Source organism: Convolutriloba macropyga, chromosome 5, assembly GCF_964194025.1.
Source record: "Convolutriloba macropyga chromosome 5, txConMacr16.3, whole genome shotgun sequence".
Classification (NCBI taxonomy): domain Eukaryota; kingdom Metazoa; phylum Xenacoelomorpha; order Acoela; family Convolutidae; genus Convolutriloba; species Convolutriloba macropyga.
Window position 1 is genome coordinate 42,151,617 of NC_134472.1, and position 14,769 is coordinate 42,166,385.

A 14,769-nucleotide genomic window follows, 5' to 3' on the forward strand; every position below is an offset into this window, starting at 1 on the left:
TTTCTTGTGAATTTAAATCAGATTAAGTAAACTTTGGAAATCATATGCGATGAATTTTTGTAAGAAATGCGGTGAATTTCGCGGTGAATTTTTGTAAGAAATGCGGTGAAATGTGGTGAATTATTTTTTTTCACCGCATTCACCGCTTTCACCGCATTTCTTACATTATTTTGCCACAAAAGTTGATGCGGTGATTTTTGGCAAGAAGTGCGGTGAATTTTTGTAAGAAATGCGGTGAAATGCGGTGAAATATTTATTTTCACCGCATTCACCGCAATCACCGCATTTCTTAAAAAAATTCACCGCATTCACCGCATTTCTTACAAAAAATTACCCTAAAACCTCGACCCGGGAAATCAAAAATGCCATAGTAGGTCTCCTGTTAATTGTTGGAAAAATGATCCCGTTGCGCTCGAATTACATGGTATAGAGAGAACCTCGAGTGCGCTTTTGTCTGGGCAATGCTCTGGAATTTGTCTGATCAGAGGTCAATTCGGTCTGTGGCGGGCCGAACAGAGGCAGTTTCGAGCGCACACTACTGTGATCAGCCGATTCGATAATTTTTTGTCAAGTCTTTTAGTTTTTTTTACTGACAGATGTTGTCGCTACCAAGAAAGGCTTTAGAATGGGCTTTTCCTGCGCTGAACGTATTGTCGAAAACATCATTTTTCACGAAATGAATGTATTATAACAACCTGAGATATGTTCATGTTGAATTTCATCATCTGATCACACTACTTTGAACGCACTTTATTTGGTCAGAGGCAACTTTGAGCGCACTTCAGTCTAATCAGAGGAGGATTCTAGGTCACACTAGTCTGATCAGGAGGTGCATTCGCATAATAGTCTGGCCAGAGGAAGTTATTGAGCGCATTATAAGCACACACGGAACTTCGGGCGCACTATAATTTAATCAAAGGAGAAATCAGTCTCGGTCGGTCTGATCAAAGTTCACTTTTGTCAGAAATGGTCTCATCAGAGGCCATTTCGGCCTGGACATTAACCTGGGTAAAATTCCTGAGATTAAGTTTTTGTTTGCATAAAAACCGATGATAAATATCAGTAGTAAGTAAATACTGTCTCAAGAGAGAGGGGGGTTATCCTACAATACTTAAACATGGGAAAATAGGGGGTTATCTTAGACGGAAAGAGATTAAGGGGATTAGGCCGCCTTGAAACTCATTTTTCCGTCAAGACAACCCTAGCGACGGTTGATTTGAAAGCTATTCTCGAAATTTGCAAGGAATTGAAAAAGGATTATTCTCAATACGATGAAAGGTTTCTTTATTTCTTGGCAACATGTCAGTACTTGGATCCTGACCTTGATTTGGATCTTGCTATGAAAATGAGACCCTACGGTGGATTGGTACTGATAATTCTTCTCTGGACAAGTATTTCAAATCTTACAAGATTTTGAGGTTGCATGCTATACTTCACGATGCTCCAGGTTTTGTCTTTGAATACAGTGAAAAAGAGCCGGGCTATTCGTATGTCCTGCCGTGTCCAGTGACAAACGGTTTCCTTGGTCACGTGACAAGACTTGCCGTCTGTTTTTATGTAAAAACTTTCAAAAGCAATTTTTTCAGTTTGCTGGAATTTTGAAATCACGACCAGTTGTTCTTAATTTTGAAGGCTTTCGACACGAAAAGTCTGATTTTATTATCAAAGAACCAGCTGTTTTGAAAATTATTGCGATACGGTGTCATTTTCACCCCCAACTTCATTCAACATACTCCCTTTGATTGAGAGACGATCATACAGTTGGGTGTCAAATTATCTCCATGGTTTGAATTGGGAGAGTGGAGATTATCCATTTTGCTATTTGCAACAAATTTTTGATAGCATAGCACTTCGATTTCCCTTGGCAACTTTTTATGCGAACGGAACAGAAAAAACAGAAATTTTTCAGAAACTTCTCAAAAAGGACGTTATCATTTTAGAGATTTTATTAGGTCCAAAAATTGAGGATTTGAATTTTTTCACGAGACACCATTTTGTACTTTACATGTTTTAAATTGTCCTAAGCGACATAAAAATAAACACTGTGCAAGAAAAAAAGCTACACTTTTTTTACCTGTGGCTAACGATTGAATCGACGGTCCGAGAAAGCAGCACCATCTCTACTTCAAGTGAACTTGTCCCCAATTTTAGTGGTTTACAAATGTATAGCGGATGAAAATCAATTAACAGTTACTTTTGTCAAAGAGGAAAAAATTGACAGTCGTGGTCAAACTGTATTGAGGAAACAGCAAATTTTCTGTACTGGAGCTGAAATAGAAGCATTCAAGAAATACTTTTCGCTTTTGGAGTACTTTCAATTGTACCATGTCTTTGGAAGAGAAAATACGAAAAGTGACACTTAACCCCTTTACCTGTGCCCAAGCGTGCAGTATCAGTTCTGATGTCACTGACCGATAAGAACCTTGCAGCTGAAATTAGACAAAGAATTGAAAACAACAACGTACAGTCAATTGTTTTCAGAGACAAAACCGACAGAGTAAATGCGAACTACACCATTACTTTTATCAGTGATAATCAAAACTCACAACTTTGATCTTATGAAATATATTTAATGAAATAACCAAATTTACCTATTTTTTTAAAAAAATTATTTTAAAATGAGTAAAGCAGGGGATCAGTTAGATACGGGCGGGGCAATAACTGACTTAGTGTTTGATGATAATCACCATGAAAGACGATCATGGAGGCTTTGTAATTCAAAGATACCACGATCAGAAGGTGTTTATTTTACACAAGTTTTCATTATAATTTTTCTCATAATTGTTACTCAAGAAAAACTGGTGTTTTTCCAGCTTGAAAGTGAAGAGTCTACATTTTGGTTTTCTCTTCTTTCTTGAACAGTTGGATACGCTCTTCCCGACCCAAAATTATGCATTAAATCATTTCAACAGTTGGCCGGTTGTTTATGGCCGTTTGCGGTTCGTCATGTTGTGGAAAAACAGAACTTTTTATAAGGATGTTACTCGAAAACACTTTTTCTCAAAAGTTCCACTCGATTTTTTTTTCTACCAACATGAACAACCCAAATAAGTCACTAGAGGCAAAATAAACATGCAGTTTACCAAATTCTCAAGCTTCGATTTGATATCGGATCTCGAAAACTGTCTGTTGGTGTTTGACGATTCTTGTGAAGAGATTTTCAATGACGAAGAGTTTTCGAAATTGGCTACATCCGGACGTCACAAAAACATTAGTGTGAATTACACAAAACACAATTTTTTCAGCAAAATAAATGGTCACGAACTATTGATCATAAAACAACACACACAACTTTTTATTTAAATCACACCGTGACATTCAACAGATTGGTTTAATTGGTCGAAAGCTGAGTAACACGCATTTTTTTAAAGATGGCTACGAGTTAGCAACCAAACAACCCTTTGCTTGAACCAAAAACATGGGACGTTTTACGTTACTGCTCCAATATTGTTCCATCAGGACCATCCGTTTTTTACCTTCCCCCAGCTAAAGCTGTTTTAACCAACTTGAATAATGAGAGAGAAAGAGCTTTGTATAGTGTGGCGAATGTTAGAGACATCGGACATAAAAACAAAAGAATTAATCAAGTCGGCACCAATTACTTTTATTAACTTTCTGCGCGAGTTTTTGCTTAATGTTGTCAACAGTACCGTTCCCGTCAAGAAAACATTGATACAAGGCCATGAAAATTCATTTAAAAAGTTTTATCTTAACAAACAAGTTTAAAATATAAAAGGCAGATGTTAGCTTCAAACGCGCTTCTTTAAAAGGTATTGCTCTCTCGTGTTACCTTCATCTAAGGAAGTGATAATGCATACTGAAGAAATTATTTTAATTCCCGAAAGAATGTTCATGTCAACACAAATGGCAAAAAATAAACTTTTGATGATCCTGTCTACAAACAGAAAGCCACGCAATTATCTCTCATTCAAAGAAACAAGTTACAAAAACCAAAGAACAGTGAAAAAGAGGATGGAGCAGTCCAGACAGAACCCAGCATTAATGTTGAAACAGATCATGATTAAAAAGAGGAGCCGATGAGTGATGACAGTGAAATTGAAACTATGGTCAAAAAAAGTACAACTACAACGTTTCAGTTATTAATGAGAGATTTGGGAGTGATAGAGAAAAACAAAACTGGAGGAGAAGAAATCATTTTCTACAAGATACTAGAATCCACGACTGTATCCATTGAAGATCCAGGTGGCATCATTCATATTGATAACCAATCACTTGGCTTAAAAGCGTCAACTTTTTTGAATAATACATAATAGTCAACAAAAAAATTTGATATTCAAAAATATTCTAGAGCGTTATTAGCTCTCAAAACTCCACCTCATTTAGTTTCGAATACCTATGCCAAACAGATCCTGGAAGCATCTGAAAGCGAAGAAGACATTTTTGCAAGCTCACGAGGACAATCAGGAAGCGGTTATCAAGTTAACAACCAAACAAAAATAGGCACAAGAAAAAAGACGGCAGAACACGAGACCAGACAGCAAAAATGGTCCTACTTCGTCTGATAAAAAACGTTGGATCAACTGTATTTGAAGGGACTTGCATCGTTTGGAAAACCAACGCGATTAAAAACACATAGCAAATTGTCGTTTGTCAAAGTTAAGTCATACTTGGAAACCAAGCCATCTTTTACAATATATCGTCCAAGTCAATTACAATTTCCTAGACTTAAAGTAATAGTAAAAGATATAAATGAACTTTGGTCCGTTGACTTGGCTTAGGTGGACAACCTGCGGAATACAAAAGAAATGTTAAATTTTTATTGGTTGCGGTCGATTGTCTTTCCAGATACCTTCGTTTGGAGTCCTTAAAAACAAAGTCAGCAACGGAAACTGCTTTGGCCTTTAAAAAATGATAAAGAACCGGCAACCACAAAAACTGTGGGTTGATGATGGTACAGATTTTCGTGGAGCCTTCAAAACCTTATGCAACAAATGAGGAAATCATTTATACAGCACTTTTATTGAAAAAAAGTCTGCATTCCCACAGCGGAACATTGGATCACAAAAAACCCTTTTCTACAAGTACCTTGAAGAAAAGTGGACATACTCCTACATAAATAAACTGGATCAATTTGTGAAAACAATTAATTCACGAGTCAACCGAGTAACCAAACTTTCTCCAAATAAATTCACTAAAAGGATGATCCACGACTTGTCTTTTTGGGCGCTCAAACAATCAAGTTTCAGAGATCCAATATTTGCGTTGGAGATTTTATTAGAATTGTCAAAAAGGACGAAGCCTTCAGGAAAAGGTATAAACAATCTTTAACCGACGAAGTTTTTGAAGTAGAAAACTTAGCCACCTTCAATCCAACAACGTATACTTTTATTGAAGCAAATGGTGAAAAAATTGAAGGTAAATTTTATCAAACGGAGTTACAGCTTGTTCATGTTGAGAGGAATGAGTGAAAGCCGTTTCACCGATGATTTCACTCTGCATGACATTTCATCTGCATCAATGGAAATTTTTGACTCTAACACTCTCAGCTTATTTCGAAATTTCTCAATGATGAAATTCAACTCACTGGTGACTGGAGAGTAGCTCTCAGTGAGATCATTTTCCCCACAAAAATTGAGCACATTGTAAATGGAGACATGGTATTATATAGCTGAAGACTGTACGAAGACAGCCAGAAAAGGTCTACCGAAGCTAATAAGATCTCTCTTCTGTATAACGGGGAAAAATTGTCTATCATGAGAGGAAATTATAACTCAGTTGTTGACATAATAACTACTATCAAACGAACTGTTGGACTACCAAACTTTTCATTCAGAGAGATCAAGAAAACTGGAAAATTTGAAATTTGGATGGGCAAAATTGAAGGAATTGTTTTTCCCAGTAAAGAAATTTCGTGCATTATTGGTTGTTCGGGCATTCCAGATGGCAGTGGAGTACACATAGGGTACAAAATGAAAAACGTAACATCAAACAGACTAATGAAGAGTGATGAAGCGGCAGCATACTATGGAGAATTTCCTGTTGATCTTTGCTGAGGAAAGCACTTCATTTTTATATATACGAATATTGTTGAGTACCAGTACGTTAATGATACAAAAGCCCCCTTGCTGCGAGTCATTGATTCAAAACAAGGTCTGAAAAACGGCAGTGTCTGCGAGCTTGAATCAACTCAACGAATTGTTTTTTCCAATTTAGATTACAAAAAACTCTTATCAAACACTATACAACAAAATCGATTGAGCTTCGCACCGAAATGGGAGAATTGGTTTCTTTTTCAGGAACTGGTTAAATTATTTTAACCCTTCAGTTCAAAAAATCTTCCAATTAGCATGGACTCTTATTACGCTAATCAGGCAACGCCCTTACCACATTTCTCCGGCCACTACAGGCAAAGATGCAGCGGTTTTGGTGCATTAGTTGCGAGAATTGGTCGGGTCGCTTTACCCCTAGCTCGATGTTCATTCTTCCTACTGCAAAATGTATAGTGAAAGAATTTTTAAGGCACAGGTTTCCAGAGTTGTTGGACGTTCTCAGCAGTAAAAAATCACCCAAACAAGCACTCAAAAATACAATAAGCAACAATGTTTAAAAACAAACAGGTGGATCAAAACTTCGGCAACAAAGAAAAACGATTAGGAGCTGCTCAAAAAATCACCAAAAAAACATTAACCAAACAAAAGTTGGTCAGTTCAAAACAAAAAGTTCCAAAAAGAAGTCGGTCTGATTTCTTCTGTCAAGTTAAATATGATCGCTAACCTGTTACCAAACCAAGCAACCCATAGCTCTTTGGATCTGTTTGAGAAGCCGGCCCTCTTGATGACCTTCGATGTAAGTTTTTTGTCCAAAATTGGAACCTGTTTATAGTCCTGATGGACCCATGCTAGAGTTCGAGGTAACTTGTGACCGTAACAACTTTATTGATTTACAAAGAATTTTTTTTGGAAATCAAATGCAAATTTGTTCAGACTTCGGGAGCTGATCCCAAATATAACGGGGCAGCTACTGCTGACACTGCTGAAACCGATGCTCCTTACTTTTGCAATAATGTGTTGCATTTACTTTTCTCTGACGGGCACAGTGTCAGCCAACGGGTTAAAAATATCTAACGCATATGGAAATTCCGCACACAAGTTTTATAGAAACTGAGTTCTCACATAAAAAAAGATGCAAAAAACACTTGGTTGGCATGTCAAGGCTATTCTTACGAAGAAGATTCATCTACAATAAAAGCAGGCAAAAATTGTTGGAAGAAAAACCTCGGTCAGAGAGTCAGCAAAAAGCACTTTTTATGGTAATGTAGCGGTAGACTTCTTCACATGTGATAAACATCTGCTCAGCGGTGTAACTCTTCGTATTGCATTCAGAAGATCTAATGATGATTTTGTTATCATTTCGGATGATGCTGCAAAACATTACAAGTGAAAAGTGTTGCTAATTTGTACGTTCGCAAGATGACATTGAATGACGAGGTCGTGTCTGCCATTGAAAAAATCTTGGTTACCAGCCCTGCAGCCTATCCCTACTTTGAAACTTTGACGAAGACGTTTTTGGCATCAACTTGTCTGCATAGTTGGAAGCAAGACAATATTTTTGCACGAGAGCCAATCCGAAGATTAGCACTTTGTCTCAATACAAACGAAGCTTTGTTGGGCAACAACATGCAAAATCCTTTTCATTTTCAAAAATTTGACTTCGAACAGATATATATATATATATATATATATATATATATATATATTGCAACGGGTTACCAGTGGCTGAGAGCCCAATATCTACAACTGATAACAAACGCCTTTATTTTAAAACAATATCAGATTTAGCCTATATTGATAATGGGCACGGAAAAGGTCTGTCAGACTATCCCAACCACTTTATAATGTATTTGATCTGACTAGCACCCAACAAGTTTCTCACAATTTTATACACCCGGAGCTAACAAACTGTTCCATATCTATTGAGTTGAAGTTTTCAGCAGCGTTACCGACCAACATTGAAATTTTAATTATTGGAGAAAAAGCTAGTACAATTTTTGTTTATACTGCTTGACGAGTTTCAAAAAATCATATTCTAGCAAACTGATGGACGAAGACGATATTAATGTTTTAATTCAGAGATGTCAGAAACCAAAGAACAAGTTTGAGGTGTATTTGCAGCAGACAATTTTCCTTCAAAATTGAAATCAAACGCTGTTTTAATAGTAAACGCGTCAACATCTCAAAGTCCTGGCACGCACTGGCTCCTCATATGTAAAAGAACAACCATCTTCTGTTTGTTGATCCCCTTGGACGATTCTTGTCTACTTACAAGAATTTTTATCAACGACTTGCAAAAAATGTACAGTTTCACCAATTACTTGAAAACCAACCAATTCAAAGTCAAAACCCAGGATTGTTCGGACTCTTTTGTATTTTTATTGCTCATTAATTATTTATTAAGAGACAAATTGTATATGGTAATGATTTTCAATTGATTTGCTTTGCTCTCCACATGATGCTCTAACAAAACTAACATTTTGAAATAATTTTTTTTTAAAACTGAATTATTTCTTCAAATACAAGAAGAACGAATAGTAAATCAGAATCAATGTTTAGTTTTCCAATACCAATCATAAATATATTCATAATCTGACAAAGAGCACCAGAATGAGGACCATTCAAAGTTGATTCCACTCTTTTCAAAGTTTCACTACTAAATTGATCAGTTTGAGTTTTCGAAGAAATTGTAGAACACACAAAATTGTGAATTGTTTTCTGTGGTACAATTGATGTAGATCTTGCCAATTTTTGAGATTCCGCTAGCGACCACTCTAGACTTTGGTAGTTTGGTTGCCGTTGTTGCCAAGGGTGGAAGTCGCTTGCGTACAATTGATGTATCCACTTCTCTCCAAGTTTGTTGTTAAAGTCAACGGCAAGCGGGAGTTTTGCAAATAATGTTTATCCTTTAAATTCCAGATTTGTTGAGATTGAAAAAAAGTGTCTGAAGGTAATGAAGAGACAGGAAACTGCAAAAATTTTGATTGGCTTCATGGTCACAACATCGATTGCATTCTCGATCAGAACCTGAAAATGGTTAGTTGGTAACTGACAAAAATCAGACTCAAAATGAGGACACACAGCATAGTTATTTGAAGCTGTTAAGTTTGTCTTTTCGTCAGCAATTAAAAACTTGAACTGCTTTTGAAATTGTTTGAGATAGTTCGGAGAGCGCTCAAACATTGCTTCCATCAGCTTTACTACACTGATCAAATTTCTGCTTCTTTGCTGTGGTGGTTTTGATGGGGAATCCTGCGTTGCTGCTTCACGTATTTTTTCTGCTTTTTTGGCTAAATTTCCAAACACTCCTAGAGTCAGGGAAATTCTCTGTGCAAACTCGTAATCCTCAGCCCCTTTCTTGAACAACTTTAAAAACACATTTGTGCCGGTTCTTTCGTACATTTTTAAAGTTGCCCTGACCAAGAGCTTTTCTGCTTGGAAAATGTCGAAATTGCCATCTCTAAACTGTGTGTTTTTTGAGGAAGTAAAGGGCATGGTAGGCAAATTGTTTTATCACCTTCAGTCAATATAATGTAAAAAACTACCAAGTTAGGAGGCGCGGCAATTTGGGATCAAAACAGTGTGTCATATTTTTAATTAAATTCAAGTGATTGGTAAATACAGTCTCAAGTACGCTCGACGGCGTACTTGAGACTGTTCATTTAGACTTTTATACGTATGTGACCTTAGATAATAGTTAATTAAAACCATACCTCTATAAAACGTTAGTTACGTGAATCTACGTGCGAACAAAGATAACAAGGACAGGTGTTTTGTATATAAAGCAATAGATTTATCAACACAACCCACACTTCTGTGTGGGAGAGAGTTGAACGTTATTAGTGTATTGACTCATGTATTTTACATTCAAGTTCATTTCGAACAGATGTGACCCTAGATGGTATAGTGTAGAGTCCACACACAATTTACATAACACCAATAGAAAACATATGTGACCCCAAATTTCTCTGTAAAGGAACCACAGTGCGCCTAATTAAAACCAAATGCCATATAAAATATATTATGAAACTAGTTGTGACTAAAGTCTATGCTCCAATCATTTGTTTGGTCTTAAATAAGGCGAACCTTCTTTTTTTAAACAAATGTTGGGGAAGAATTTGGTACTTGTGTTAATTTCTTTCTTTTGCACTTACTTAAGAGTTAACTATTGAAACTCATTTGAAAACAAACTTCAAAACAATGTCTGTGAAAATTCTTTCGGAGTCTGCTTTTTCTTTTGAGAGAACTCTTGTTTACCAAACAGTGTTTGAAAAATTTGTCGTTCTGATACAACAGAAAAAAAAACAATTTGTGGTACACTTCCAGCATTGTTTGATACCGAAGCTGTTTCTTAACGCTATTGTTGCCCTACCGGAAAAAAGGGAGCAGGCTGAATGCATTATCACTAATTCTGGAGGACACTTACCGCCAAAAACTATACCACAAAGGCTTTCAACTGAAGGACTTTTGCCTGAAGAGGTCAGACGTATCTTGTACAGATACGACTACGATTGTGTGCCGTTTTTCGAGAATCAACTCGGCACATATCAAGCCTACGAAAATTTGGGTGATATTTGGGGCGTCAAATCATCACCATCCTCACCGGACAGTCAACCACCGAGTGTTTCAGTCAGTGTTCCATATCCTGCTGTGGATTCAAGGCCAAATTTTACTCCAACTCAAAGCCCATCACTCTTTGAGGATTTCCAGAGGAAGAAAAGATCTCTGACAATTTTGCAAAAACAAGTCTGATTGATGTCAATATTTTATCTGGTTCAAACTTTCAGAAACCACAACCCCAAACAAACTCAGCCGATTTCAAGACACCCAATTGCTCGGAAACTCCAGTAGTATGCGCAGCAAAAAAAAACGAAGACAAGAAGACCTTCTAATTGATTTTTCTGACCTCTAACAACATATTTAATATTGAAATATATTTCCCTTGCAGTTTGGTGTGTTGTGTTAATAGCTTTTGTGATTACCTCGCTAATTGACACTCTTCTTGTCAGAAACAGTATTGTTTAGTTAGACAAAGTTGAGAAAAAATATCTAAAATGGACATGTTCAAACATGTTCTGAAGGTAATATATAACAGGAAACAACCAAGCTTCTGATTGGTTGAGAGAAAATTTGTTGAGAAAGCTATTAAAATGTAAAATTAGGTTTGAACAAAAGCTTCACTAAAAATACATAAAGTCTTTAATCATGTGACACACACTAGCCAAAGATATGCACCAGCGCAAACGAGCTTTCCCTTTCTTCAGAGGTGACCGCAGCCAGTATCCGAAAAGTGCAGCTAGCGAATGTTGGATATGGAACGAACCCTTTGACGATCATGATAAAACGTCATCAATTGATCTGGATCACTGCCACTACAGCGGACAATATCTTGGCTGGGCTCATGAAAATTGCAACCGAGCACGAAGGAACGTCAACTTTACCCTGTGGTGAGACATAATATACAGAATTATGATCTTCATCACATTTGTTTAGCCCTGCAATCTTGTGAGCCAACAACCACTGTAAGTCTAATTCCATCTACTGATGAAAAATACAATTCCATGAATTTTGGAGTGCTCTTGGAGACCATAAACCTAGATGATGGAAAAGTGATCAAAAAGTATGAAAATCTGAGGTTTATTGATTCATTCAAAATGATGAATTCGTGTCTCGAAAAGTTGGTTGACATTTTACCCAGAGATCGTTTTGGAATACTTGATTCTGTCTTTCCTAACCTATCCTCAACAGAACTGAAGCTCCTTCAGCAAAAAGAATATTACCCCTATTCATATGTTAGCGGTCGAGAAAATTCAGCAAAAAATTTTTACCGCCTCTTAATGAATGCCGTAACACTTTAGAATGAAACGCAGTAACAATAACTCAAGAACACTTGAACCACGCCAAGGCGATGTGGAACACTCTGAATTGTCAAACTCTACAAGACTACAACGCTGTATACCTCTTGCGCTCTTCTCGCATGCGTTTGCGAGTTCCAAAGAGAGCTCAGTTGCTCCACCTACAAAATCGACTGCATGCACTTTTACATGCCGCCAAATATGGCCAAGGAAGCGTCCTTGAGAATATGCAATGATGAGGTCGATTTGCTTACAGGACGCGAGAACCTCGATATGATAGAAGTAGCAAAACGTGGAGAAGTATGTTCAGTCTACGAGATGAGAAAGTTTACCGCAAATAAAAAATATTTACCAGATTATGACTCTTCACAACCCTCGACATTTGGCTTCTGGGTGGACGCCAATAACCTATACGGTGGTGTCATGCAGAATGAAAAACTCCCTCATTCAGATTTTACGCTATATTCTGATATTACACTGGCTGAGATACTAAACTGTCCTGATGATAACCCTGTCGGTTACTTCTTGGAAGTCGACTGCATTATCCTGCAGGTCTATACGACTACCCTCAGTTCTTCCCCCTCGCATCATCGAAAAGTATTGTTGAGGATGACTGGCTCAGCGACTACCTAGTAAAATTGCGAGAGAGTCATAATTTAACCCCCCCCCCCCTCAAAAGTTCCAAAACTGTTGCAGACTTTCTTTGACAAAGAACATTATGTGCTGCATTGCAAGCTGTTGAAACTGTATGTTAACTTGGGATTAGTGGTTAGGAAAATTCATCGTGTGCTACAGTTTACTCAAAACAATTGGTTAATACCCTATATAACACTGAAAAGTGAGAAGATACAAGCGGCTTCAAATAAATTTGAGGAGAGTTTCTTTAAACTAATGAAAAACGCCGTTTATGGGAAAAACTGCGAATCGAAATTTCAACCAATGAAAATCGAGTTTACGAGAGACGCAAGACAATTCCTAACCATAGTAAGCAAGTTTGAGTTTGATCAATTCAAAGTATTTGGCGAGAACATGGCAGCTCTTTCCTCCCATCCAAGCAAGATCTATTGGGATACACCAACTATAGTAGGGGCCACAATACTTGATCTAGCGAAATACTACATGTATCAGTTTCACTATGGAACAATGCGATCTTCATTTGTCTGTCGATTATTCTATAGTGATACTGATAGCTTGCTATACCGGATCAATTGTGAAGATCTCTACCGTGAATTGAAGGAGAGCAATGTTCCTAATCAATTTGACTTCTCAAATTACCCAGAAGATCACGAACTGTACAGCGCAGAAATTATGCGCGTCGTCTTAAAATTCAAAGACGAATTTGCTGGGGATTATATAAAAGAGTTTATATGCCTGAAGCCAAAGCTTTACAGTAATACTTCCGCTAGTGAGTATTTTACGTTTAACGATTCAAGAAAAAACTAAGAAAGTACCAACTAACCTTGTATGATTGTCATATTTTGACTGTTTTTTTCTTTAGGAAAAATTTCCGCCAAAAGGAACAACAAGAGCATCCAAAATTTGCTTCGACATGCAGACTACAATAATACACTTGTGACTGGTAGTACACTGCGCGCTGAAAACACAAGGATTGTTTCGGAAAAGCATGTTCAACAAAGTTTCAACGAATAAATTATGTCTCTCTGCTTTTGATAATAAACGGCAAATTTTGAATGAAGGAATTAAAACACTACCATTCGGCCTCTATAAAATTGATCACTGCGAGTCGAATATTTTTATTGGGATAGCGATGAAGCAGAGTGGGACTACAAAAATGTGGAAAATTATGCTCACCTTCTCTTAGATTCGAGTTCAAACTGGGACCATAATATTAGTTTTGCTGTGCTGGATACAACAATAAGTGAATGCCCGGAAGAATGGCAAACACCTGACCAGGGGTTTGCAATGACAAGTATTATTAACGAGGACAATATTGATAGCAATGATGTTGTAGATTTTGATGCTCCAGCTCCAGCTCTTCCTCCCCTAATCCATTCATTAATTATGAAGCTAATGAGTGCAGTGAAAATAGTAGCGATTATGAAGAAGAACCAGAATTTAAAGTTGCACGCAGACAATAAACTTGTTTTACCTAATTACGTAAATTGCGCCTTTTGAATTCCTAACCGTGTAAATTTTGCGCTTATGAGTGCTAAAAGACGTTTCAATAAATTGTTCACTTGGTACGGAACGAAATGTTGAACAAATTTGGCTGTTTCACCGAAAACAATTTTGCGGCCTTGGAAATAGTCACATCTGGTAAAGAATGAAAGTTGATCTTTTTCTGTCTAGTGTAACCCCCTATTATCCCATGTTTAAGTATCGTAGGATAACCCCCCCCCCCCGGTGGGTTATATGTGCTATTTGACCAATTTCTAAACGAAAGATGATCAGAGAGCACATATAACCCACTATTTCATTATAAAGTATGGAAAATGAAGTAATAAAATGACTTTCAAAGATAATGAAAAACTATAAATCCACTAAAATGGTAACTTTTTATCAATATCAAAAGGCACTAAAAGCACAGTTTTAACAAGTTTTTTTACGTTAAAACACAAACGAAAAGAACACCTCACCATTTAACTTCATTGAAAAAAAAAACAATTTATCGCACATAAATTTCGGTTACTACAAACAATTCAACACCTGTTGAATCTAAGCTAAATAAAGAATTTTTGTTTCAAGTCCTACTCAAGTAGAATTATCCTAGAAAATTCTCATTACGGCTATACTTTAAAGCACATTCAAAAATTTCAATTCAACTTAAAAAACGTTCTTTTCTAATTGAAGAAAAAACTATTGTTTAGCGTTGAACTATAGAAGTATCGTATTAAGATTAGAACTTGAGGGGTAATTTAAAATACCTTGAAGTATTAGGAATC